The sequence below is a fragment of the Wyeomyia smithii genome, chromosome 1 (genome assembly GCF_029784165.1).
Source record: "Wyeomyia smithii strain HCP4-BCI-WySm-NY-G18 chromosome 1, ASM2978416v1, whole genome shotgun sequence".
NCBI lineage: Eukaryota > Metazoa > Arthropoda > Insecta > Diptera > Culicidae > Wyeomyia > Wyeomyia smithii.
Genome location: NC_073694.1, coordinates 197,087,756 through 197,113,436, shown reverse-complemented (window position 1 = coordinate 197,113,436; position 25,681 = coordinate 197,087,756). Strand labels below are relative to the sequence as shown.

The following is a 25,681-nucleotide window of genomic DNA, read 5'->3' as shown; positions in this document are numbered from 1 at the left end:
ATCGCAAAGGTTATAGATTAAAGAGGAGCGGTTATCATTGTAGGGGGAACCCCAAGCCACACCATGAGAGTTGAAGTCTCCCAAAATCAAACGTGGCGAGGGAAGAAGTTCTATTAAATCAAAGAGCAACCGTTGCCCAACCTGTGCTCTGGGAGGAATATATATTGAGGCTATACAAAGCTCTTTACCTTGTATTGTCATTTGACATGCGACAACTTCGATGCCTGGAATCGAGGGGAGGTTAATACGATAGAAAGAATAGCACTTTTTAATCCCTAAAAGTACTCCTCCATATGGGGTGTCTCGACCAAGGCGAATAATATTAAAATCATGGAAGTTGAGATCAATATTTAAAGTAAGCCAAGTTTCACAAAGGGAAAATGCATCGCATTTGTTTCTATTTATTAAAACTTTAAATGAATCCATTTTTGGTAAAATACTTCTACAATTCCACTGTAAGACAGAGATAGAATCCTTCGTATACGCAGATGAATTAGGCATCGAAGGATACAATCGCTGCAAGAAGGGCCATTGGGCAGTCAACTGATTCAAAAATGATCTAACTGTTGGGAGGAATGCTGTAAGAAAAATTTTAATTGGATCGGGTACATTGAAAGTTTCGAAAATCCAGTCCACAATGTCAGAAAATTTCACTAATCCAGAGTTTGTTTCATCAACTGGGAGTGCAAAAGGAACAACTGGGGTTTTAGATGTTCCTGGCAGTGCTGGGAACTCCTTCTGGGACTTTAAATTTGCAAGCCCAGGAGGAGTTTGCTTCGGTTTTTCCGCAGCACTGTTTGGTTTGTTTGTAACTTTCATTTCACTTTGGGAAATCTTAGGAACTTTTCGGGGAAGTTTAGGAGAGGAAATATTTTTCCTCTTTCTAGACGCCCCAGGATTGGCATAAGTTGTTCCCGCTGGTGAATCGTCAGAATCGGTTTCATCAGAGGACAACAGATCAAAGGGGTTCGATGTTATGGTAGAAGTGGTCACGGTCTTCTTCAGCATCTCAGCGTAAGATCGCTTTGAACGCTTCTTAAGTAACCGCTTGATTTTATCTCTGCGCTGCATGTACACCGGGCATGTGGAGAGCTCATGCTGATTTTCCCCGCAGTGAATACATTTTTCAGCATTTACGCTGCAAGAATCGTCCGCATGAGTTTCTCCACACTTGCTACATCGTGCCTTATTGCAGCAGTAGGCGGCTGTGTGGCCTAGCTGCTTGCAATTGGTGCAATTCATAACACGGGGTACATACAATCGCACAGGCAGACGAACCCGATCGATCGAGACGTGGCTAGGGAGAGCAGATCCGGCAAACGTAACACGAAACGAGTCTGACGGAGTGTACACTTTTGTGCCGTTGACAAGAGACACAGACCGCAATTGCTTGCAATCTATGATCTTTACTTTTACGTCGTGACACAAAGCATTTTTGAAGCAGCCAAAACCGCTTGCCAAGATACACTCGACCGACAGACTCGAATCGGTTATGACACCGTCGATCTCTACGTCTCGTGCGGGTATATAAACGCGATACTCGCGTGTGAAAAGCTCGGAGCGAGCAATAGCGTTGGCCTGTTCCAGGTCGCTGACCACGACACGGAGCTTGTTGGGTCTGACCTTGGAGATTTCGGTCACGGCCTTGTACCCCTCCGTCAGGTCTTTCGAAATCTGCAGGATGCTTAACGGTTTCGATTTCGGTCCTGCTTTTGGCCGAAAGAAAACAGTAAAGCTGCCCTGAGATCCGTCCGGGTAAAGCCTGGGGCGAGGGGGGACTGGAGAATTAACAGAGGAAGGGTTGGCAGGAGAGACAGGGCCGGAGGGGTTCGGGGATGGTGGCACGGGAGGCGAGGGATCTACATCCATCGCGCTAAATCTAGCGCACTAGCGCCGACAGAACACGTACCTCTTTACTTCTCCTTTCAGCAGGGTTGGTTGCCCGAACGGTCGAAGCTGCAGCCGTTACAGCCAGCAGCACCAATACAGCAGCTCCAAACAGCCACCAGCAGCGAGCCGGGCGTGTGATCACTCAGCACAGCGACACAACTCGCTGTCAACTGTTGGCTTCTTCTTTTCCTCCTTTGTGTTGAGATTCTCGTCCACTGCTGTAGCACAAATCACTTAGCAGCCAAATCGGCTTACGCACCAGCAAACAGCCACGATGCGAAACAGTTGCACAAAGGCGGGCGACCTTGAACCTTCACTCGACCAGGCAAACAATGCCAACACTTGCTCGCGCGTCTTTTGTTTTATATTCTATCGTAGCGATCACCAAACACATCCGATACTGATGCGTGTTCGGCACAGAATGATTCAGTATTCTTGAAGTTACTAAAAACTTCGTTTGAGTCATGCATGCGTTACAGCAAAAAGATCGTTATACGCTAACAAAAAACGACGCACGTTTGTGTCCTCTGTTTTCAGTGTAGTATTCGTTTCTCCCTCCCAGGTTTCGGGTATCACTTGTCTATTACTTATTTTCACTCAGTGGTTGTACTGTTTGGCCCATACGTGTGAGCTTTGGTGAGAATACAGGATCGTAAATTATTCTTGGATAATTTTTTGAAGAGTCTATTGATTGAGATTTTGGTTGTCGATGGTTTGGATTTGTGTTTTCGTTCTTTTATTGCTTTCACTTGGTGTTAGAGTGCTGCATATGTATAATTGATTCCGTCGACGTCAGTTCGGTGGTTGGCGGTGTGCGTGGTGTTGTTGATGTGGAAACACTCCAATAGTGGAAGCATTTGTGGGTTTAGAGAAAAGTATTTTGAAAATAGAAGGTATGATCCACCTTATAATATTTCACTAACCTCCAATGAAATAGTTACGCCAGCCATTCAATTTTCTATGGTAACTATTTTTTGCTCCCATCACAATATATACCATTTCAACGGCTGCTGGGTCTGTTTATGTATGACCAGATCCTATGAGATGATCAAGTTTAAGTTTTTTGTGGTAGGTTTCGATTGCTGTATACCCCTTTCCGACCGGGCTTCATATTGCGTAGGTAAGGTGACTCAAACAAAACTTTCTCTCTCGCTTTTTGAACGTCCTATCTATTGTTTTAAAGCTCAAAACGCCAGTGTCAACATCGCAGCTGCTACGAAAAAACCGGAGCAGGCAAGCAGGTGAGCTAACGTTTCAACTGCAAGTTTGCAGAAGCGGCAGTTATCGCATGAAACAATTTTGATGTTTTTTAGATGATAAGGAGCAGGGCAGTGTCCGGTAATAACTCCCGTGTATAGACGCTTTAGACCGAGAAGCCTCTTGGTTATAGCAGAGTTTGGAGAGATAAACTGTTTATCTGCAGCCCTGTGTGTTATTCCATCGGTTAGCTGTTTATAGCATTTCCCATGTTTTGGGTTCGCAGTTGACGGTAGATTTGGAGATACCCAGAAATGGCTCAGGGCCAATAAATTGCTGTGTCTTGCGAGGTAGTCAGCACTTCATTGCCTTTGATACTAAAGTGTCCAGATACCCAGTACATTAAGACTTGGCTCTGTCGGGATAACTCCCGTTATGCTGCGCTGTACTTCCAAACTAATTTGAACGCACATTTCGAGGACTTAAGTGTCAATAGTGCAACTTGGCTGTCCGAGTATTGCGGATACTTCTGCCTGAAAAACGATGGGCCATATACCCGTTGAAATAGTTTCTTTAAACCACTTGTGCCCAATGCCGCCTTTTGGCGGGCTTCAGTCAAACCTCTAAAAAACCTCTAAAAACACTTAAAAAGTGTTTATAAGGATTCATCGGGCTCTAGAGGGTTAACACCGGGTCCGAAAATATAACGTCGAAATTGTTTTGAACCGCCATGCAGTCTGATACTGCGGTGACTAAGGGTGTGAGTTTAAACACCTTTAGAATGCGAAAATAACCAACATGATCGTCTTCGAAGATTGTTTTGTTTTGTTGAAGCCTTAGTGCATCAAGCTCTGACTCTTTCTTTACATGAAGATGTAGGGGCAGTAGACAGAGCATGGCCTCCAAAGCTGTTGTTGGTGTGGTGCGCGTAGCACTGATAATGGAAAGACCGGCCAGTCTTTGAACTTTATGAAGCTTTGCTTGGGCTGTCATTTCATTTATCTTTGACCACTACACAAGAGCGGTTTAAGTAATTCTTGGCCGTGCAATGGTTATGTAGGACCAGAGAGCCAATTGTGGTTTCAATCCTCAGGTCTTGCCAAGTAGTGTGCTGCAAGCCCAAATTGCCGTTGTAGCTTTTTTGACAGCGAAGTCAATTTGGGCCGTCCAATTGAGCTTACTATCCAGAATAATACCCAGGTATTTAACTTCTTCACAGACGGTCAGTAAGCACCCATTCAGAGATGGGGGAAACAAAGTATGTTTACTCCGTTTGGTGAAGAGTACAATAATTGTTTTAGTGGGATTTATGTTCAGCCACTCTTGAGTGCACCAACTCAGGGTAATGTCTAGTGCCGTCTGAAAGCATGATCTTTATGTTGTGATGAGTTCTTGAGGAACTCATTGCGGATGAGGCTAACTGTAATTTTCTCCATTAATTTCAGGAGTGTAGATGTGGGGCTTATGGACCTGAAGGTCTTAGATAGTGTTTTGTCTTTTCTTTCTGCCTTCGGTATGAAGATCACCTTGAGTTCTGATAGCTAACTGGAATATAACCCAGGTTGATGCTTGCGCGGAAAAGATGTATCAGTTGGGAATCAGAGGAGCTTAATGCCCAATTGGTTGAAGCTTTCGTGAAAAACCTTCGAGAGAGCAGACTTGAGTCGTTGAGCGCTGTACGCCTTGACCCTGTGTACAGAACTTTTTATTCAAATTGAAAATGGTGGAATAAATTTTTGCGTATTTTCAGATTATTTGCCGTGGACTCCAAAGAAACAAAATTAATAAAAGTTATTAAACTTGCCAAACATGATATAGGTATACTAGGAAGTGATAAAAACGAAAATAATAACTTCGAAATCGTGACAAATCAGGGCAAAATACTCACAAATTAGCGACAAAAAGTTAACAATGTAGTGACTAAAACCGTTCGTCGCATAGAAATTACGTAACGCGAACATCTAGATTTCAGATCTCCTCCCTTGCCATATAAAAAAAGCAACGTTTATGATAAGTATGTGAAGCTAAAAAACTTTTTTTTCCGAAATTTTTAAATTCGAGGAAATATTACAGTTACCTAACGATGTTAAGTACCCAAGCTACACCCCTGCCCCATGTGTAATAGTAACGCAAACTCAATCCACCCCACTCCCCCAGACCCTTCATGCGTTACGTAACTTGTGTACGACGCCTAGCTCATTCCAATGATTGTACCAATTGGACAAATCAATGACAAGATAATGGTGGAACACTAAAAAAATATGCACAAACAGTGATGGATCTGGAAGATATCAAGCCTCATTGATTAGGAAGAATGATTGAAAAATCTTTGAAAATCATCCGAAACTCATTACATATATTGTTTTTAATCTCTATTGGCGATTCCCAAATAAACCAGAGATTCATCGTATAACTATGAAAAAATTGTCAAAAAATCTCGGAAATATTATCAAAAAATGTTCACTCCTTAATCGAGTATTTCGTTTGATTAATTTTCGCCATATTCATACGTGAATCGGGTTTAGAAGGGATAAGGGACAATGAATATTTTCATACTCACGCTAAAATGCTGCTTGGTTATCGCACTGTTTACTCCTTCTGCCAACTGGATATTATGGTTAAGCAGAGTGCATGTTGGAAAGTTCGACTGAATGGATTGGTCGATCTGTGAATCAAATACAGAAGAAAATAAAAAAAAACCGTCATAGAACTATTTAGCCTTTCATACTAATGACGGAGTTATTGAGCAATGATAGTGAAAGGTTGTACAACAGGTTTAAGGACTATGATTTACGATCTAGCGTTATCTAGAATCCATACCTAATGACAGAGTTGCGAAAGATCCTGCTAACTGTTAACCTCGCGAATAGAAACCAATTCTAATTGAAAATAATTTTTTGCGAAATGCTGAAACCTTACATTTTTATGCACTCTCAAACGCCTGCTAATTACGGTCGTACGTACAGATGCAGTTTGCATTCAAGTGTAGAGCCTGATACCTATTTGTTTGCCAATGTCAAATGGCTTGCTTTAGTATTGCATGTTGCCCTATCCGGTCCTAGGCTAAGTATTCGCCGGTAGTTAATATACACATGGAAAGCATAAACTGCAAGGGGGCACTAGTGGGCAAAGACCTAATACACTGTGTGTACCGCAAACGGCGGCGGCAGAGGCAGGTTCGTCCTTGCATCAGCGTGGAAACAACTTTTTGCATTTAGACTGTCCGATAGTCAATTTTACCGCTGATTTGAGCGCTAAGTTTACAAACCTGATCATGCGAATGAACTTTTCAAGACCATATGGCGGTCGAAGGATGACAACATTTTGCAGCCGAGAACAGGCTGCAGACGACCAACGCAACGCCGTGCCTAGGCTTCGAGGTGGAAATGCACTCGCGTGCTTTCGATATTTCCTTGACGGTAGAAAACTTGCAATTGCGGCAATTTTGATTAAAAGCGCGTTTGTTCGGGGCGTTCTAGCTATCCTGTGAAGTAAACATTGCTTGCCTGCAGGTTGAGTTTACCGTTTCACTAGTATTACTAACGTGTTTGCTAAATTTTAAGGGGAAAATTAGCAATTACACAGTTTATCAGTTATATTCTAACCCTACAATTACAACTTTATTAACCATAATTACAATAATCAACTCGTAATGGACAGCAAACTGTAAATTTTTGCACTACTATTTGAATAAAAAAATGAGCAAATTTTTAAACAAAAGTTAAAGGAAACATGCGAAACATGAAAATTCTCTTGAGCTTGGTTTTTTACAGATGTTTCTGGTAAGTGTCCCAAATTTTGACGTGGAGAATAATTTATGTACGCGTCAATCTCAACAGAAAATGTGTACGGCAAACTCACTATATTCTGTTCATTGTTTTCAACCACGAAATCAGCTGAGAAGTAAATTAGAAAAATATTTCATTCGGACATATTCAACCATGCGTGTCTCCTGTATTAAAGTGATAAGTCACTTAAGCTATGAAAGAGCGATATTCAGTGCTAGCAGTGGTAGAATGGTTAGATTTTTTTATTTAACAACACGAAAAGTAACAACATTAAGACTTACAAAAAACATAGGAGCAAAATAACCGAAGCGCAAACTATTTATTCCAAGAGAATGTCCCTCCTGATTTATTCATTATAGCGTAGACATTCAGTAAAAAATCGATACTAGAGCGGCAATCAAATGCGAAAATTTAAGTAGGTCGTTTTTCGTACTAATCATGTATAAATAGGTCACAAATCAAACGATTTTTTAAACTTATCCAATCTTCGTGATATCATTTCACCGTTCAAAATGGTCGCGAAATAATTCCACGCGAAACGTCACTTTTTCCCGTTTTCACTTCAGCAGTGATATGGCACTTATAATAACCCAGATTTCACAGCAGATGTCACTTTGCGACGTTTTTCTCACTTACGTGAGTCCCGAATTAGGGCTGTATTCGCTTTACTTTGATTTCACTGTTTATCACTGTTTAATGTAGGCAAGACGACTTGTTATCCACGAAAAGGAAACGCCATCCGCATTGAACACGAGTTCAGGAGAAGCGAACTAAGCAGTAATAAAAGAACAAATTTGTTATATTTTGTTTATGTTTGTTTCTGCATTCTGTGTTCGAGCAAAGAGCCGAAATCCGGTATAAGTACTGAGCCACCCATTGTGTTATTGTGTAAAGAGCAATACGGGGCAAAAATTCATACCAAATTGTTGCGCAATCAGTTTGGATATCAAGCGGTACAGAACATCTTACTTTTAAAATGTTCTGACGTAGAACTACGTCACTACAGTAAGGTAAGGATGCAAAATGAAAATTAAAAAAATGCAACTGTTGGAAAAGTGGTCAGTTTTACAGTGCTTTTATCTCAGTAATTTCTCATTAGATTCGTGAGTTATATGCATCAATCGGTTGATGAATTTTCTACGTTCTTTCTTCTAATAATTTTATTTTCTTATAAAAACTATAAGTGATAAGCTAAATATTGATTCCATGACTGTCTGATCATGGAGAAATAAGAAACAAAAACGTTAGAATTTTTCAAAAAAAAAAGAAAAATTATCAAAACTAGAACGGTTTCTTTGATTTGTATAATGTCTTTGGCAAATTTGTAGACATTAATTTTGTCTTCCCAGAAAAACCATGCACCGTGAGACAAATTAATTATTTTAGAAAAAAAAACATGGAGGTAGAATAATTGAGTAGGTATTTCAAAAAACTTACTATTCGAGAATCATTGTTAGGCAGTCGGCTCAGAAAAAACTCCTGAAATTTGGTTTCTGTTCAACAGAAAGAACATATGAACCCAATTGACTGACCGTGAAGTTCTTAATGATGAAAATATTTCAAATATTTTTCAGGCCAAAACGGATTGGAAGATCGGTAAAGTGTCTTCGGCGTTGTTTTGGATTATACACGCAAAAGTTGGATGGTGCGAAACCAGTACAAAATCGTGCGTTTTTAGTGCAATTGTTGATGTGGTTTGGAACCAGTACAATGATTGCGTGTTGGGCATAACGCGATTAATGCTCTAGCGTTTTTTCAATGTATTTGTCACCTCCAAACTACTACACCTAAACAGTTTCAGCTGGTATCAAGCAGCTTTGCAAAGCGAGCGAGAAGCAAAACCTTTCTCCTCCTTTCTGCTTGAGAACGAGACATATGCTACGCTTCTCAAGTCTTTTGCACACACGCTTTCCCCTGAGTAGCAGCAAGCACGCATCGACAATATGAGTGAGACTAACAACACTGGCATCTAGTATGTACAGCACGGGTGTCTCGCTCATTTCGTAAAGCGACGAGACATCGTCTTGCGCGTTGCTACCCGAACCGAAAAAGAAGCGAAAGAGCAACCTGCAAATTATATATGACGTATCTAGTCTTGTCGCACGTATACGAGCAAGAGAGAAAAAGCAGTCACTAATACACTCGATGTGAGAAATAAAGTGTCGGTATATGATACATATTCTGATTTCAATCTATGTCAATGTATTTGCAGTACAACTGTTGCGTCATGCGTTTTACACATTTATTGTGCGATTTCTGTGCAACATTTGTGCGAATTGGGAAGACACAATGATCGTACAAGACTTCAACTTTTGCGTGTAGGTTTTATCTTCCAAAAATATATATACTGTAAAAAGATGTTATTTTTGACATATGTATATTAATTTTTTAATTTCGTTATTGCTCCAAGTTCAATAAATTATCATTTTTTCTAACAGTATGTACAGGGTGTCACCGTGAAAGTGATACACACATTTGAGTGCTTCCCGAAGTAAACAATGCCCCACCTTGTTAATCAATTGCGTTTGTTTTGATTGTGGCACATGTTTATGCAGATCAGAAGAAAGCTGTCATATCTGAATTTGAGCAGAGAATTATTTATGTACAGGACCATCAAACGACTCGAGGATGAAACTGGCATGGTTGTCTCCAAGCAAAAACGGGTTAAAAAAGTAGGAGGGTGGCATCCAAAACACGACCGCATGACCTTGGACTACGGTATTTTTATATTTCATTAAAACAAATAGTCGACGGAATTGTAAGTCAAGTATTATCTGTAATTTTATCTAACAGTGCATTTCTAAATGCGGAGACGTTAAAGCGTTATAAATAATAATATATACTAAAAAATGGATCTTTTATATTAGTGCTGTCCTTTAAAAAAAACCTTTGTTCGTAGCTGCACTACAAAGACAATCACTTAATTTAGCGAATTGGGTAAAATTTTCCTATCTTAGCAAAAAGCAAACTCAACGGAACTATTTGAAATTGGAGACCAGGGCGATTTAAACGGAAATACTAAGATTGGAAATTGTTTGACATTAAACCGGTAAATTAAAGGTTAGCCCCATGTACCTATTTTAAGAATTACGTTTATTTCAATAACCAAAAAAAAAAAAAAAAACAAGAACTCAGTTAGACGCTTTTTGCAAACCTAGTTGTTATCAAAGTAATAAATCAACTTCTTGAATTATGATTTAGATCTTTTCTAAAGGTTTTGTTATTTTTCATGATTGAGACTGTGTGCGAGAAACAAAAACAAAACAGCGCACTGAGAAACAAAAACGAAAATTAAATTTATGGTCATCGAGAAAACTTTACCGATGATTTATGGTACTTGAAAGAAGCTATTTTGATCTACTTGAAATTTCTAGTTAATAAATGTTAATCATTAATCGGTCAATGAACGAATCAGAAATTCAATTCGATTGCGTGCATATGATACCGGTAAAGTTTTATAATGAAAATTATGGGGTGAAATGTTCGAATGGTACCTTTTATATCAAGGTTTTGTCAGTTATTTGGAAAGAGGGTGGAGCGTAGAAGAATAGGGAATAAAAAGGAAAGTAAAAAACATCAGGAACAAAAAGCGACCTTGTCAGATCGGTTGTATCCGTTAGTGTCGGCTGTGCTTGGGAAGAGAGGTAGTGATTGGTTACTCGGTATGTTTTAGAAAATCGATGTTATTTACCAATTCTTCAAAAGTGTATCTCAAACAATAGGTTGCATTTGTTACATAAATTTAACCGTAAATGAATTTCTGATCGGTTGATGCCAAAACCTCGTTATTCTGAAAAGAAATGACTTATATAAAAACGCTCAATACCTGACCACTTTTCCCAGGTTGAATTACTAGATCTTCAAATTCAGGCGCCTAACTTCGATATAGGCGATAGTCCAACGTCAACAGAGTATGCGGACTGCAGCGGTGATCAAAACGATTAAAGAACGTAGCCAGCGAAATTCATCCCAAATAGCTCCTGAAATGAACATGAGTCATAACACTACGCATAAAATAATCAAAAATGACCTTGAATACGGAGTTTCCAAGAAACACGTTTCTTGAAATGCTTCGCAGAAATATCGCCGACAGGGTTGTCAAATCTCGATTGCTACTGAAGACGCACACTGCTCACAACATATTTTTTCGGATGAAAAATTGTTTATGTTGGATGCTGTTTTGAACAAGCTAAATGATCGTGTGTATGGATCAGAGCCTGACAAAGTCATTTTCAATAGACAATTATCAGTTTATAATGACGCTTTGACCCGTCGCTTTCAACTGAAAAGCATTTGTATCATTTTCGAGCACTTCACGAGTCACATGAATACTAGGTACTTGAAAATGAAAGGTATGATTTTCAATTGAAAGCGGAGATTATCACATCACTCTCACATGACGATTCTCAATTGAAAATGATACTGTGCGCTGACGGAGACGGAGGGCTTCCATACGGTACTTCACGCATATATAGGAAAGAGGGAGAAAAGAAAATCGTGACGATATGAAACGAAGAACGTCAGTACCAGTTTCTCAACCTAAGGGTACGGGGCTCAACAGCAAAAAATTCACCGGTATATCGGATGCCATTGCCGTTCCAACTGCGTCTTGCGGTGTGAGAAAACTATCTTAAAACGACGCGATGCGGTGCTAATTCCAAATGACACACTAAAAGTAAGGAAAGAGTCTCTCTCTCCGTCACTTTCTCCGTCAATTGAAACAGTCATCAGTTTTATTTGAAATGACGCGACGAACACCAGACGGGAAAGAAAGAAACAAGTGATTCAATGAAAGTATTCGAAAAAATCAAGTGAAAATGAAACTGTTCGAAACGAAATGATAGCGCGAAGTATCCAGTTTCATTTTTTTTACGAAAATGTAGAGCACTGGTATGGATATTCCAGCCGATTAAAAAAAGTGGAACGATTTAGTTTTTTTTAGCGTATAGGATTCAGTTGCGAAAACTGATTCAACGTGGTTCTATGTCAATAATGCGGTCGTGTTTCATACACAAGGCCGGTAATTTTTTAAAATTTTTCGGATTTTATTTGTGGTCAGAGAATTTTTTTCTTTTAAAACATAAAATGTCACAAATTAGAATTCTCACTTATACCAAAAACATCATATCAAGAAGATTGATCTCTGAATTGATCCCGATCCGTCAAATCAAACAGCGCATTCCATCTATTAAAGGTGAAAGTTTGCTATAAAAGTGCTGCTAATTACATCGCTGCGAAAACAGAGTGTGTGTATGTGGTGGTTCAGCCTGTGCGTTCGGCTTGCATTCGCATCACCAGCACACACACTAGCATGTGTCAGTTCCACTTTTACTCAAAAGACTGCGCTGCCAAAACTGTTGCTCAAGCTCAGGCAGACTTCCCAGTCTTCTTGATATGACGTTTTTTGCTCATACCTTGTACCACGATTTAAATCCTCTACTCGAAAAGTCATAACCGTTTTGTGTATATGGAGGGCACTTTCAATCAAAATGATCTGGACATACGCCAAAAGTTTAATCGTTAATTTTTGATTTGAAAAGAACTTTGCATCTGTAGGGTGGAATCGATTATTCGGAGACTCGATTGTCCAGAATTTTGGACTCAATTATCCGGATAATTTTTATATCAGTTTGCATCTAATTTTTCTTTTGAAATTTTATCTTTTCCATCTCTTCCGGGATATTTGTTACCATTTATGTCCCTTCCGGCATGTTTGGGACATGCCCGAATGAAGTGATATCAATCAATCTCTAATTAGTTGTTTTGGCTTCTCAGGACTTTACTTTCACCTGGCTACGCCAATACATCATACACTTAAAATAACAAAAGAAAACAATTGTTTCAGGTTTGTTGATTGCAATTTTTTTGTGATTCCATTACCTGGAAAATTCGATTATCCGGAGTGATTTTTTTGTTCAATACTCTGGTTAATAGAGCCCGACCTGTACGTTTATTACAGATGATTTTGTTGCTCTTACGAACATATTGATGGGCAGTAAAGTTTGCGATCCCTATATTTTACGACTGACGGTTCGATTGTTGTTGTGGTTTCAGACCTTGCGTCTTTTAACCAGGGATGTTACGCATGTGATTTTTCAGACATCTGCAGATGCGGATATGTGATTACGGATGCAGATGTTGATGCGGATGTCAATTTTCATGCGGATGCGGATGCGGATGTTTCGCATTTGCGGATGCGGATGCGGATATCCGTAGCATCCCTTGTGTTATATTTTGCTTTTTTCACATAACCATGCCCCTCCTCAGTGCAAAAATTATTTGGGCGAGCAGTAAATACACCAAGGAAAATTTTTCTGCAATATTTTATGAAGCGATATTTATTTTCAATATCCGCATGGTATGATGCGGATGCGGATATGTGATTACGGATGCAGATGTTGATGCGGATGTCAATTTTCATGCGGATGTCCCGCCTTTGCGGATGTGGATGCGGATATCCGTTACATCCCTACTTTTAACATCTACTTATAATGTTTACATGTGCGATCAACCTACGATGTAATGTGTCACACTTAAACAGAGTTGTCAGATTTTTACTCGAATGTGTAAACAAGGTCAATGATAAATTTCGTCCCACACTTCTCCTTTATAAATTACCTGTTACAAAATGAAACAGATATGTGAAATATTTTGGTAAAGTTCAGAGTAATTATTTAATAAACCTAAAGTATTTTATAATCAATTCCATGTTCATAGAACGAGTAAATTTTTCTTGCAAAAAATCTTGCAATATATTTTCTGTTATTCATGGTAAATTAGGAAATGTAATGAGCCGCACAACCTAACCATACAGATCGCTGATAAGACCTATCTGAAATCGGTTGCTGCTTTTTATTTAATCACAAATTGCTGCTACGGTATCACGAACATGAACTGGTCCGGAACGAGCAATAGTTACTGTGCGTAAAAACGCTCTAGTGATTATAATGCTGCAGGAAACCTAAAGGTGCAGGTAATTAAAAATTGCAATTATATATCCAGTAAGTTCCTAAAAACCATTGAATTGCATCTGGCAGTCGAATGTTCGAACAAAGAATCGCAAACTCAATTGCTCAATGTCGCGATAATTACGATGGGGTATACGCTTTTGGCAAGCCGGCGAAAAGCAGAGGCAGTTCAGTTGATTGGTATCTGAATTGCGCTGTTTTCCGTTCACGGTAACCCTGAAACTAAAAACATCAATTGCGTATACGTGCATCTTATATAAGGTGCCGTTTGCAAACAACTAATCTTTGATGGTCGCTGACCAAGCGCACCCAGGCGGACCTCATGCGCATGCTGTTGCTGCTGCTGCTTGTGGTGCTGGTGCTGACGGATAGCTTACGGAGCGGCACAACACTCCAGACGCTGATTGAAAGCAGGATCGTGAAGTGTTGCAGAGGGTTATTCAACAGCTAGTGTAAACAGCACGCCGTTCGCGCGACACAGCTTTATTTGATATTCATACTGATTTGATTATTAATTTTTCCTCTCTTCGCTCTGCTGTTCCATGTAAACTGTCAAACGCTAGTTTGTAAGACTGTGCTAATTCTGTAACGATCTGTTTACCCCCTTCATACACTCATCCGCCGCGGCAATCAGAAATTTTCGCATGAGTTGCTTTTTACGCCGCATTCGCACTTCAGTAATCCAATGAATTTGCTTGGAGAGCTTGGTTTCTGGTCATTCTGCTGCTGGGGGCACGCGGTGATCATACGGAATCCACTCACACGCTTTATAACAAAATTTGCAACTAGCTGGAACCAGTTATACAGGGTTGATTTGAGTACCACATTGAATTTTATTTCAAATTCTTTCAATTCCACTTGAAAACATATGACTTCTTAGAACGACGTAGAGTAATCGTTCGCCGGGTTCGTCGTTTCCCAGGTTGTTTAGAAAGTGAAGTCTCGGAAGACTATTCGCTCTTCCAAGGTGGCTAGGAAGGAGCATCAAAATTCACAGGAACAGTTGAAGTTTTCAGTTTGAGTTCCACGGCATTTTTGTTTCGTTTTTGTCGACCGGTGAACACTGTTTCCAAAGCTGCAAAAACGTGATCAAAATTTGTTTTGACCCCAAAAAATTTATTATAAAGCTGTAGTATCTTCAGCAAAATTCTTCCATCAATTTTCTCTCCATTTTATAGAGGTTACAAAAATGGGAAAAGAAATTATCTTCCCAATTTTTGCATATAAAAATCCACTTTGTTCGACTTAGTTGTGGTGAATTTCAAAATAAATAATATTGCCATGCCACAATATTTTTTTCCTGCCTTATTGAATGGACTTCTGTAGAGTCTTCTATGAAATGCCACTAAAAGCCTAGGTTTTCTACAATTTTACATTTTTTTCATCTATTGTATTTCTTTAGTTATTGAAGATTTTTGTTTAAATAATGCTCAGGTTTTTTTCTCTAGAGCTAGAACTAGAAAAAATGAATGACTACGTTTGTAGAATTTAGAAGATTCATAAAATTTATAAAATATATGACATTTTTTAAAAATTATTGAGCTGAATAAAATTATAGAATTAAAAGAATTCGTATAATTCATATAATTCATGGAATTCACAGAATAAATATAATTCATGGAGTTTATAGAAATCGCAGAATTTATGGAATTCGCAGAGTTTATAGGATTCATGGAGTTTATAGAATTCGTAGAATTGGTTAGAACCATAGAATTCATTGAATATATTAGGCTTTCATTGAATTTTCTCATAGAATACAGTCAGGTTTTTTTTACGCGGGGGATACGTACCTCGTAAAAAAACCGCGTAAAAAAACCGCGTTAATTCAAAAATCCGCGTAAAAAAACCGCGTTAAATAAAAAATCCGCGTAAAAAAAACCGCGTTAATTCAAAAATCCGCGTAAAAAACCACGTTTTTTAAAAATCCTCGTAAAGTAGTCCAGCAAGAAGGGCTTTAGAAAAAACCCTAGACGCTCTAGAACCAGTATTTAAAATTGTCCTCTTTGACGGTTATTCCGGATCTTTCGGTGGGCGGAGAGTATTTTTGGACTAAGTCTTTTACTAGATAAACACTTAAACGTTTCTGGTTGCAACCCACGTTAATTCGGAAATTCGTGAAAATTTTTTAGAATTAGCGCGGTATCGCGTAAAAGAAAACCGCGTTAATTCAAAAATCCGCGTAAAAAAACCGCGTTAATTCAAAAATCCGCGTAAAAAAAAACCGCGTTAATTCAAAAATCCGCGTAAAAAAAACCTCGTAAAAAACCGCGTATAAAAAAACCGCGTAAAAAAAACCTGACTGTATTATTATAAATTCAAAACGGAAATGTTTCTCGATTTCTACGAACATGTATTTGGAAGAAATGGTTTTCTGCTCAGATCCTGTTGGTCCCGGTCGTTGAATTGATATTCAAGCCGCTCCCCTTTGCACCTTATTCAACAAACCTCTGGTACAAGGGAAGCTTGTCGAGGTCTGGATGCACTCCTATTTGATCCCGATTTTTAAAGGTATGCGTTAACGAACAAGTCGGATGTACCACAGGGTAGTAACCTAGGGCCGCTTCTTCTTATTATTTTCTTCAACGATGTCGCTGATGATCTTGGGGTTGGTTGCAGTTTAGCTTACGCCGATGATTTGAAAATACACTTGACGATTCGCAACATCGAGGATTGCTATCGTCTACAAGCACTTTACAATACATTTGTGACGTGCTGTAAACTAAACTCTCTGATTCTAAGTACTGCAAAATGAGGAGTGATAACATTTCATCGCACCCATTACATAAATGATCTTGGAGTTAATCTTGACCGAGAACAGGCAATTGGGATTCACCACAAAAATTGCGCGTGACTTCAAGGATGCTCACTGTATGAAGGCACTGTATTATTCACTAGTACGGCCTCTACTTGAAAACGTTGGCGTTGGCGTTGAGGCCCTCTTTTATGCTTATAAACCAATACCATCGTATAAACTTAGGTTCTTATAAACCTGCTGAGTTTAGTGTGAGGACCTTCACTAGTGTCGAGCATTTCTTTGAGTTTGGTGAGCCTAGTTATATTTTTTAAACATAGAATACCTAACTACATTTAATAATACTCTTAATTTTCATTAGGACTTTACGTCAGATGATATAAAATAATAAATAAATAACTTACATAGAATTTTAGGGTTCATAACTTTCTTGATCAATAGAATTTACAGAATTCGCATAATTCATAGCAATCATAGAATTCATAGCATACAAACATGCATTGAATTCGTAGAATTTAAAAATAAATCATTTAAATCTTAGAAATCGTTAAAGGGTTAAGAGTTTATAGAAAAAATTTCAAAAAATTATGAAAAATTAATTTTATATAAAAAATCAATTGAATTTTTACAATTTATAGGATTCATAAAATTTATAAACTAAAAAAAATTTTTAATACTTCTAAAATTTATAAAATATATAAAATTCATAAATATTTTTCTGAAATTTTATAAAATTATTCAATTTATTTATTAAATACATAAGATTTTTTTTAAAATTCATAAATTCAAAATACTTAAATTAATAAGAAAGCTTCATTCCATAACATTCGTAAAATTAATAAAATTCATTTAGTTTATAAAATTCTGGAAATTCATATATTCCAAAAATTAATGGAGTTCATAACATTCATAAAATACCTGCAAATCTAAAAAAATCATAAAATTCAAAACATTCCTATAAATCATTAAATTTATAAAATTCATAATCATAAAATTCATGAAACTCATAAAATTCATAAAATTCAGAAATTTCATAAAATTCTTAACATTGATAAAACTTATAGAACTCTTTAAAAACATAAAATTAATGAAACTCACATATATCACAAAATTGACAAAATTCATAAGCTCATAAAATTCATAGAAATAATAAAATCAATAAATTTAGAAAATGTAAAAAATTCATAGAATTCATAAAACTCATTTTCCGGAATCCGGAAAACTAAGGAAATTCATAAATTGGAGCGGGCTCGAGACGAATGATCAATGTTAAATGATTAAAACCTCAAAATACAAAAAGAAATCACAAAGGTTGTATGCAAAGCCACAACCGCAAGGTTGACGTAGAACTTCATTGTTTGTTGCATTACTTGTATTTAATATCTTTAAAAATTTGTGCAAAAGAGTAATTGAAGTGCTACCGAATTTTAGTTTGCACATACATCATTGAACAGGAGTGAAACAAACACCATACAACGCAAACAAGTTTCAACTAGTCAAAGTCCATGCAGAATAAAATAACATATAACCACAGACAAACAGACGTGCCACTTCGAAGAAAAATCCTCAAAAATCTTCGTCCTTATTCGAAACGACACTCATGCGCCACCATGTGAGCTTATTGCCTACCAACTTTTTTTTCGTAAAACGGTTTTTGTCTTTGCTAATGGGTATGCACTAGAGTGTCCCAAATAAACCGCTGTTGAAAAAGTCAAGGTGCTCAGCCCTAAATTGAAAGATAATGTTATTTATAGCATTTTTGTAGAACATTTCGACTTTCTAAAAAGTCGTTTTCAGGTTGTCCAAACGTGATTTATGAAAAAATGGCTTTTTCAAGCTACAAAACCAGCCTTTTGCACTTTTTTCAAATCTGTTCGATTCCTACATTTTTCCATACATTTTTTTATGTTTGTGGGGTTGTTTTTGAATATTTTGCATGGTTTGGTTCAGCATCGCATTAATTATTTGACTCACAGAACCCATTGAACATCACGACAAAGTGAATTTTTCTCATAATTTTTAGATAAAATTCTTCAAAACACATATAAAATTTTTTTTTGATCAAGAACTGAAATTTTTACTGCTAAGCGGGATTCAAGACGAAAATTTACATGAAAAAAGATCCTTGATATCTTATCGGGGAGGGAGCTGAGATATTGGCGATTTAACATGTGATGGAAAACTATGCATTTTGTCAAAAATGCCACTAAAGTTCAATATCTCCATTGCACAGTGTTTTTTTAGATAGACGTGAGGTGTCTTCGACAAAGTTTTAAGTTATCTTAAAACAAGAAACTTTACCGAAGACATCATGTTTCTATCTCTTACATATTACGAGCAACATTGAATTTCCAATAGAAGGCACTAAAAATCACAATTTTCTTGCTAACTTTTTTCGCAGATTTTTCCGAATTTTTAAACCTTCTACTAAGTTATCAGCCATCTAAAAACGCATTTGTTCTCTGAACATTGCTATTTTCTATCTCCTAAAATAAAACAGTTATTTAACTTATTTGTTAAAATGCATAGTTTTCCATCATATATAAAAATGCCAATATCTCAGCTCCCCGATAAGATATCAAGTATTTTTTTTTCATGTAAACTTTCGTCGTAAATCCCGCTTTGCAATGAAAATTTCAGTTCTTGATCAAAAAATTTTTTTATTTGTGTTTTGAAGGGTTTTATCTAAAAATTATTAGAAAAATCAATTTTTCTGCGATGTTTAATGGGCACTGGGAGGCAAAGAACTAAATGCAATGCTGAACTGAACCATGCAAAATATTCAAAAACAACCCCACAAAAATAAAAAATATATATGAAAAAATGTAGGAATCGAATAGAATTGAAAAAAGTGCAAAAGTGTAGGTTTGTAGCTTGAAAAAGTCTTTTTTTCATAAATCACGTGTGGGCAACCTGAAAAAATTTTTTTAGAAAGTCGAAATGCTCTACAAAAATGCTATAAATAACATTATCTTTCAATTTAGGGCTGAGCACTTTGGCTTTTCCAACCTCGATTTTTTTGGGACACCCTAGTATGCACGCTTGCTTATAGCGACACCAGCGGCATTATTGCCCACTAAGCAATATTTCAAATTAATCGTTTTTTTTCTGGTCGATGAGATCGTCATCGAGTGGCACGTCTGTTTGTCTGTGATTTTACTTTTAATTCCAGCGCAAAACGGGAAAATCTTAATTCTTCAATGATGAGATTGTTGCCTTTATAAGGACTGTTGTTGTTCAATTCCATATCGGATATAATGTTGATCGCCTCTGTATGCTACCCCGACAGAGGGGATGGCATTTTTATGATAACACAGTTAAAAGTTGTTTTCACTCTAAAAATTTGACGGTCTATATACTTTGAAAGCCAGCATTCCACAACGTTTGTGTGTTGTCAAAATACGACATTTTTTAACTAGAGGAAATGCCGGCTAATGTAACTACTACTGTTGCTCGCTACTGCACAAAGGTAGCTTTTACTAGAGGAAGTAACACTATCTGGTCCCAATATCGCTGCTGATGCTATCCGCTGTCACAGCTGCTGCTGTTAAGTAAGGATGGTTGTAGTCGCTGTCTAGAACAAATATGAGCAGTTTCGGTCGAAACAGGCTCTTATATAGGCCAAACAGTACACCCCAAATTACTAGGTCCATAATTCTGTCGACCGTGCTTGGGAAAGCAAGCATACAACGGCCAATCAGATCAATCGAAACTTGTGTGTAAACAAGGATTGACCACAGGGGAATTGGGAAGGTGGTTACATTCCATAATCCCCAAAGTATCGACGAACCCGTGGCTCAAGAGGTTGGATGTAGGTCGGGATTTCATTTGCGTGATGTCCCGGCTTATGTCCAATCACTATAGATTTGACGCGCATCTCCATCGTGTTGGGCTCGGGGAAAGTGGTATCTGTGCCTGTGGTGAAGGTTATCACGGCATAGAGCACGTTGTTTGGTCATGCCCTGTACACCGTGACGCCAGGTCTAAATTAATAGTTTCCCTTCAGGCCGAGGGTAGACAGCAGGCTGTTCCTGTTCGTGATGTCTTGGATAAAAAATTTGCTTCTAGTTATTAAGATACTTTAGAAAGTAAGCTACCAGATATAATTGGCGCCGTTAAACATTAAATTGTAATTGTGCCGTGTCAAATAAATTATAGATGTAGAAAAAAAAAAGAATTGACCATTTCCAATAATACAGTGGCTTGTCATATTAGGCTTTTTTTTTCGAGATTTGGTTAAGTGATAACCTAATTTTTATAGAATTTTTGGAATCAATGGAATTCATAAAATTCATAGAATTGAATAGAATTTATATAAATAAAATAAAAATATGCATCTAAAATTCTTAGAATTAAATAGAATTTATAGCATTCATAGATTTTATATGATTGATAGTAAAATTTATAGAATTATTCAAATTCACAAAAATCATAAAATTTGTATAATTACAGAATTTAGAGGATTCATTGAATTAATAGAATTTAAATAGTTGTGGTTGTTCATGCGTGATGGATTTTATCAATAGTTAACAATTTGGAGCTTCTTACAAAGAGTAAGGAAGAGGAACTTCATAAATAAAGTTGGCACGGCTGGGTGATTTCAACTACCAAATAACTGGTAGTCGCTGCAGTGAAGGTTAATCAATTGGTTTCCAGCGGCAGTAATGGAAATTTTTAGTACGTTCTATTATGGATAATAGGCTGTTCCAAAAAAAATCAATGTTGAAAAAGTCAAGGTGCTCAGCCCTCAATTGAAAGATAAGGTTATTTATAGCATTTTTGTAGAACATTTCGACTTTCTAAAAAATTGTTTTCAGGTTGCCCAAACGTGATTTATGAAAAAATGACTTTTTCAAGCTACAAACCCACTTTTTGCATTTTTTTCAAATTTGTTCGATTCCTACATTTTTCCGTATATTTTTGTATTTTTATGGGATAGTTTTTGAATATTTTGCATGGTTCAGTTCAGCATCGCATCCAAATATTTGATTCGCAGAGCCCATTGAACATCACAATAAAGTGAATTTTTCTAATAATTTTTAGATAAAATCCTTCAAAACACATACCAAAAAATTTTTTGATCAAGAACTGAAATTTTAATTGAGAAGCGGGATTCAAGACGAAAATTTTAATGAAAAAAGATCCTTGATATCTTATCGGCGGGCTGAGATATTGGCGTTTTAACATGTGATGGAAAATTATGCATTTTCACAAAAATGTCACGAAAGTTCAATGTCTCCATTGCACAGTTTGTTATTTGGCTGTTTGTGCGAATAATTTCTTAAATAGGGATTTAAATGTTGATTATAGCCATACGATATGTTCGGAGAAGTTTCAGGATAGTCAAAAATTTAAACTTTTTTAAAGTAGAAAGATGGGTAATCGATCCACCAATGAGTGAGATGAAAAATTTACTTTTTAATCAGAATAAGATAGACGCAAGGTGTCTTCGACAAAGTTTTAGGTTATCTTAAAACAAGAAACTTTACCGAGGACGTCATGTTTCTATCTCTTACATATTATGAGCAACATTGAATTTTCTATTAGAGGGCACTAAAAATCATAATTTTCTTTATAACTTTTTTCGCAGATTTTTCCGAACTTTTAAACTTTCTACTAAGTTATCAGCAGTCCAAAAATGCATTTGATTTCTGAACATTGTTATATTTTATCTCCCAAAGTAAAACAGTTATTTAACATATTTGTTAAAATGCATAGTTTTCCATCACATATAAAAATGCCAATATCTCGGCTCCCCGATAAGATATCAAGTATCTTTTTTCGTGTAAATTTTCTTTTTAAATCTCACTTTGCAATAAAAATTTCAGTTCTTGACCAAACAATTTTTTTTTGTGTTTTGAAGGGTTTTATCTAAAAATTATTAGAAAAATTAATTTTAATGTGATGTTTAATGGGCTCCGGGAGTCAAATAACTGAATGTAATGCTGAACTGAACCATGCAAAATATTCAGAAACAACCCCACGAAAATAAAAAAAAATATATGGAAAAATAAAAAAATATTTGAAATGGATATGTAGTAATCGAACAGATTTGAAAAAAGTGCGAAAGAGTGGGTTTGTAGCTTAAAAAAGTCATTTTTTCATAAATCGCGTTTGGGCAACCTGAAAACAATTTTTTAGAAAGTCGAAATGCTCTACAAAAATGTTATGAATAACCTTATCTTTCAATTTAGGGCTGAGCAACTTGACTTTTTCAACATCGATTTTTTTTGGGACACCCTAGGACAATCAATTCGCTAAACTTTTACACGAAGGTTACGATTCGAACCGTGTGAAAAAAAAATCATTTCAGTTTACCTTCGAATTATTTTAAGTTTCTCTAGATGGAACAATTTTCGGATTTCAATACATTTTCAGGTCGAATGTGGGACTAGACTTACGTTAAAGCTGATTAGATAGCTCCAGAACTCATATCGGAATGAATCACCGACTTCAGTCTATGTATGAATAAATCATGAACGCGCACTGCTGTTTTTTCCTCAAGTGTTAAACTTGCACGTTAATTTTCTGTTTGAGTGATGAGATGCGTGTGTGCGTTTTCATTAGTTTATCTCAGGACAACCATACTAGCTGTTAGATTCTGAGACCCATTGCTATGTCAACTGGTTGCTCGATGAGAACTTGTGAGTAGCTTGGTGTACTAGGACTGCACCGGGTGATAAACATAAGTAATTAGGTCGGATACCTAGGTAGTATTGATGTGAGTATTAAATCCAAAACTAGGAAGAATTCAAGTACATTTTCGAGGCAGGGTGTGTAACCATATATGCACGAACTTGTTTATCGTAAAAGCCATCTGAAAGCTGAGTGTGGGAGGTAGCCTTCTCTTACCTGACGGACTACACGGTAGTCTCGAGCGTGCAAAACTGTAACCAGTTTTTTATATATTCACGGGAGCTCCATGAGATATTACTGTCTTGCACCACAATAACAACTTTCACTAGAACAGATTGTTCAGTTCTTGAATGCACTCAATTTAAATGCATGTAGCTAAGCAATTTCTATAATAATTATTAGAAAATAGGCATTCGAAGCACTCGTTCAGGAAGCCATTGAATAAAAGTATCAACAGGAACCAGAGCTAGCGGTCGAATAGTGTGTAAAATTTGTACACGGTAATTCTTGTTTAACAGAACGGTGCTAATGAAAAGAACAAGCTTCTTAGCGGTGTTTTGGATGAATCTATCATAAGTTTACGATTCGATTCATAGAATTATCAGATTTGTGTGTGCGTCTGTACATCAACTTAAACTTAACACCGAGCGATCGTGTGACACACTCAAGATAGTGTCAGTGAGAATCAAAATAAACTGACACAATCTTTTAAAAAGCGATAATTTATTATGGATTTCGGCAATACTGGCACTTGTATTTTGTATTGTTTACACTCAAGCTTAAGTTTTCTTATTGTGGGTGGCTTACTGCAACACGCCAAACAACGACAGCGGGAAGTTCACAAAAAAGTTACGGACGGTAAAAGGGTACAAGGAAACCCGTCGGCGAGCGCACTTGATTGCGGCGAACAGTTCGTTGACCATCACCTCAATGATAATAGACACTCGAAATAAACCAGTTCATTGTGTTAACCCCGGAGGGATCCGATTTACTCACCCACCGTCAAACCAGTTGCCCATCATACAAAAAAAAAAAACTCCCAAATGCTGGGACGGCCCACGGCGGCGGCGCAACGAAAGTAAAATTGTATTTATTGTCTCTCTTTACATCTCTAAAATTCCACCTTGAACAGCGCTTTCAAAAAAAACTTCATTTTTATCTTCCAACCTTATTCGCCTCTCTGTATAGTGTGTCTGCTCGCTGTTGCATCACACGGCAAGGCCGTCCAGTTTCGATTCGGTAGGCGACCCATAGAGAGCAGCGAGTTGCTCCAAGTTGCTGTTGCTCCAAGAACGTGCAAACGAGTTGAAAGCATGTTTGGATTCATTTACCTTTCACGTGCATGGAAACGGTTCGCTGTTGAGGTTTTTTTTTTCAACTGTTTTTCTCCTCTTTTCAACTGTCAAACATCTGCTGGATCTGAGAATGAAGAACACATTCAACTTACTGAGTTTTAACGGTTCTAACCGGTGACGCATGGGGCGCACACAATCCACGTTGCTTCGAGACGGCCGCTGTGTGCTCCAAATTCAGACTTGTTGCATTGGTAGTACTCCGGCTGGTGTGGCAACGTTATTTTAATGCTCCAGTGTGCGCTTTTTTGCAGTGTACCTAATGAGTCAGCAGTTAGCTGGCAATTTTCCACGTTCACTCTTGAAGCACTAACACCATGCCTAATGGCCTGGACACTTGTTATGTAATTTATCTCGCGATGCTAATGCTAAACTTTTGGCACTATGTATATGTGTTCCAAAAAATAGTATGTTTTACAATCCGCACTTTTTTTTCTTTCTTCTCTTCTCTTCTCGTCTCACACGCCGATTCGCACAGCAGACATGCACCTTGCTTGCTCTGTTTAGCTACTTAGCCCCTCACGTCAACTCTTTTTTTTCCCCGTACGGTTTCACAATACTAAAGAAAATAAAAGTAGCCGATTTCGCTTTCAATTATTATTGATGGCCGTGGCCGCTCGTACCATTCTTAGTTATTATGTACGTGAAGATTTCGTGGCGACATACATAACTAAGCATAACCAAGTTTAGAAACGTCGTGGAAGACACATTCGAAAAGCCGACGCGCGTTTGTTAAGCTGGACGACGACGGTTTTCAGCGGTCCGACGACCAAAGCAACTAACAGGACTTGGAAAAGCACACCTGTCCACACCGAACGCAGATTCGAGACTGAGAGGTCGTGGTGTGGCGCTGGTTGGCTTAGTGGCCCAGAGTTGCGCTGGGTTATTACACTGCAACCAGCTATTTTCAACGGAGTGCACAAGCTACGGAGGGTAATCGGGCTTAAAACTGTTGGGCTTTATGGGGCATTCTAGAGCGCACTGGTAAGAAATCGAATAACAGACGAACGCATTTTATGCTTGTTCGCTCTGTTGATGCCAGTGCTGACGATTTCCCGAGCATCGGTGCTAACCGAAGCGAATTGAACATTCTAGGGT

The 25,681-nt window shown here is 37.6% G+C and overlaps 1 protein-coding gene across 4 annotated transcripts in view; it reads right to left on the bottom strand.

The window, feature by feature from the left end:
- The window catches only part of LOC129733915 (ABC transporter G family member 20), a 49,366-nt gene extending 23,966 nt beyond the window's left edge, over positions 1 to 25,400 (bottom strand). Inside the window, exons 1-3 of one of the 4 annotated variants that reach the window (XM_055695530.1) lie at positions 25,250 to 25,400; positions 24,679 to 25,142; positions 5,648 to 5,752 (exon numbers count right to left, since the gene is read on the bottom strand). The gene's annotated coding sequence lies outside the window, so the exon portion shown is untranslated. Of the gene's footprint in view, positions 1 to 5,647; positions 5,753 to 10,701; positions 10,859 to 24,678 lie in introns of those variants that run through there. The other 3 variants (XM_055695529.1, XM_055695532.1, XM_055695531.1) reach the window with 3 other exon arrangements.
- Between the last annotated feature and the right edge of the window lie 281 nt (positions 25,401 to 25,681).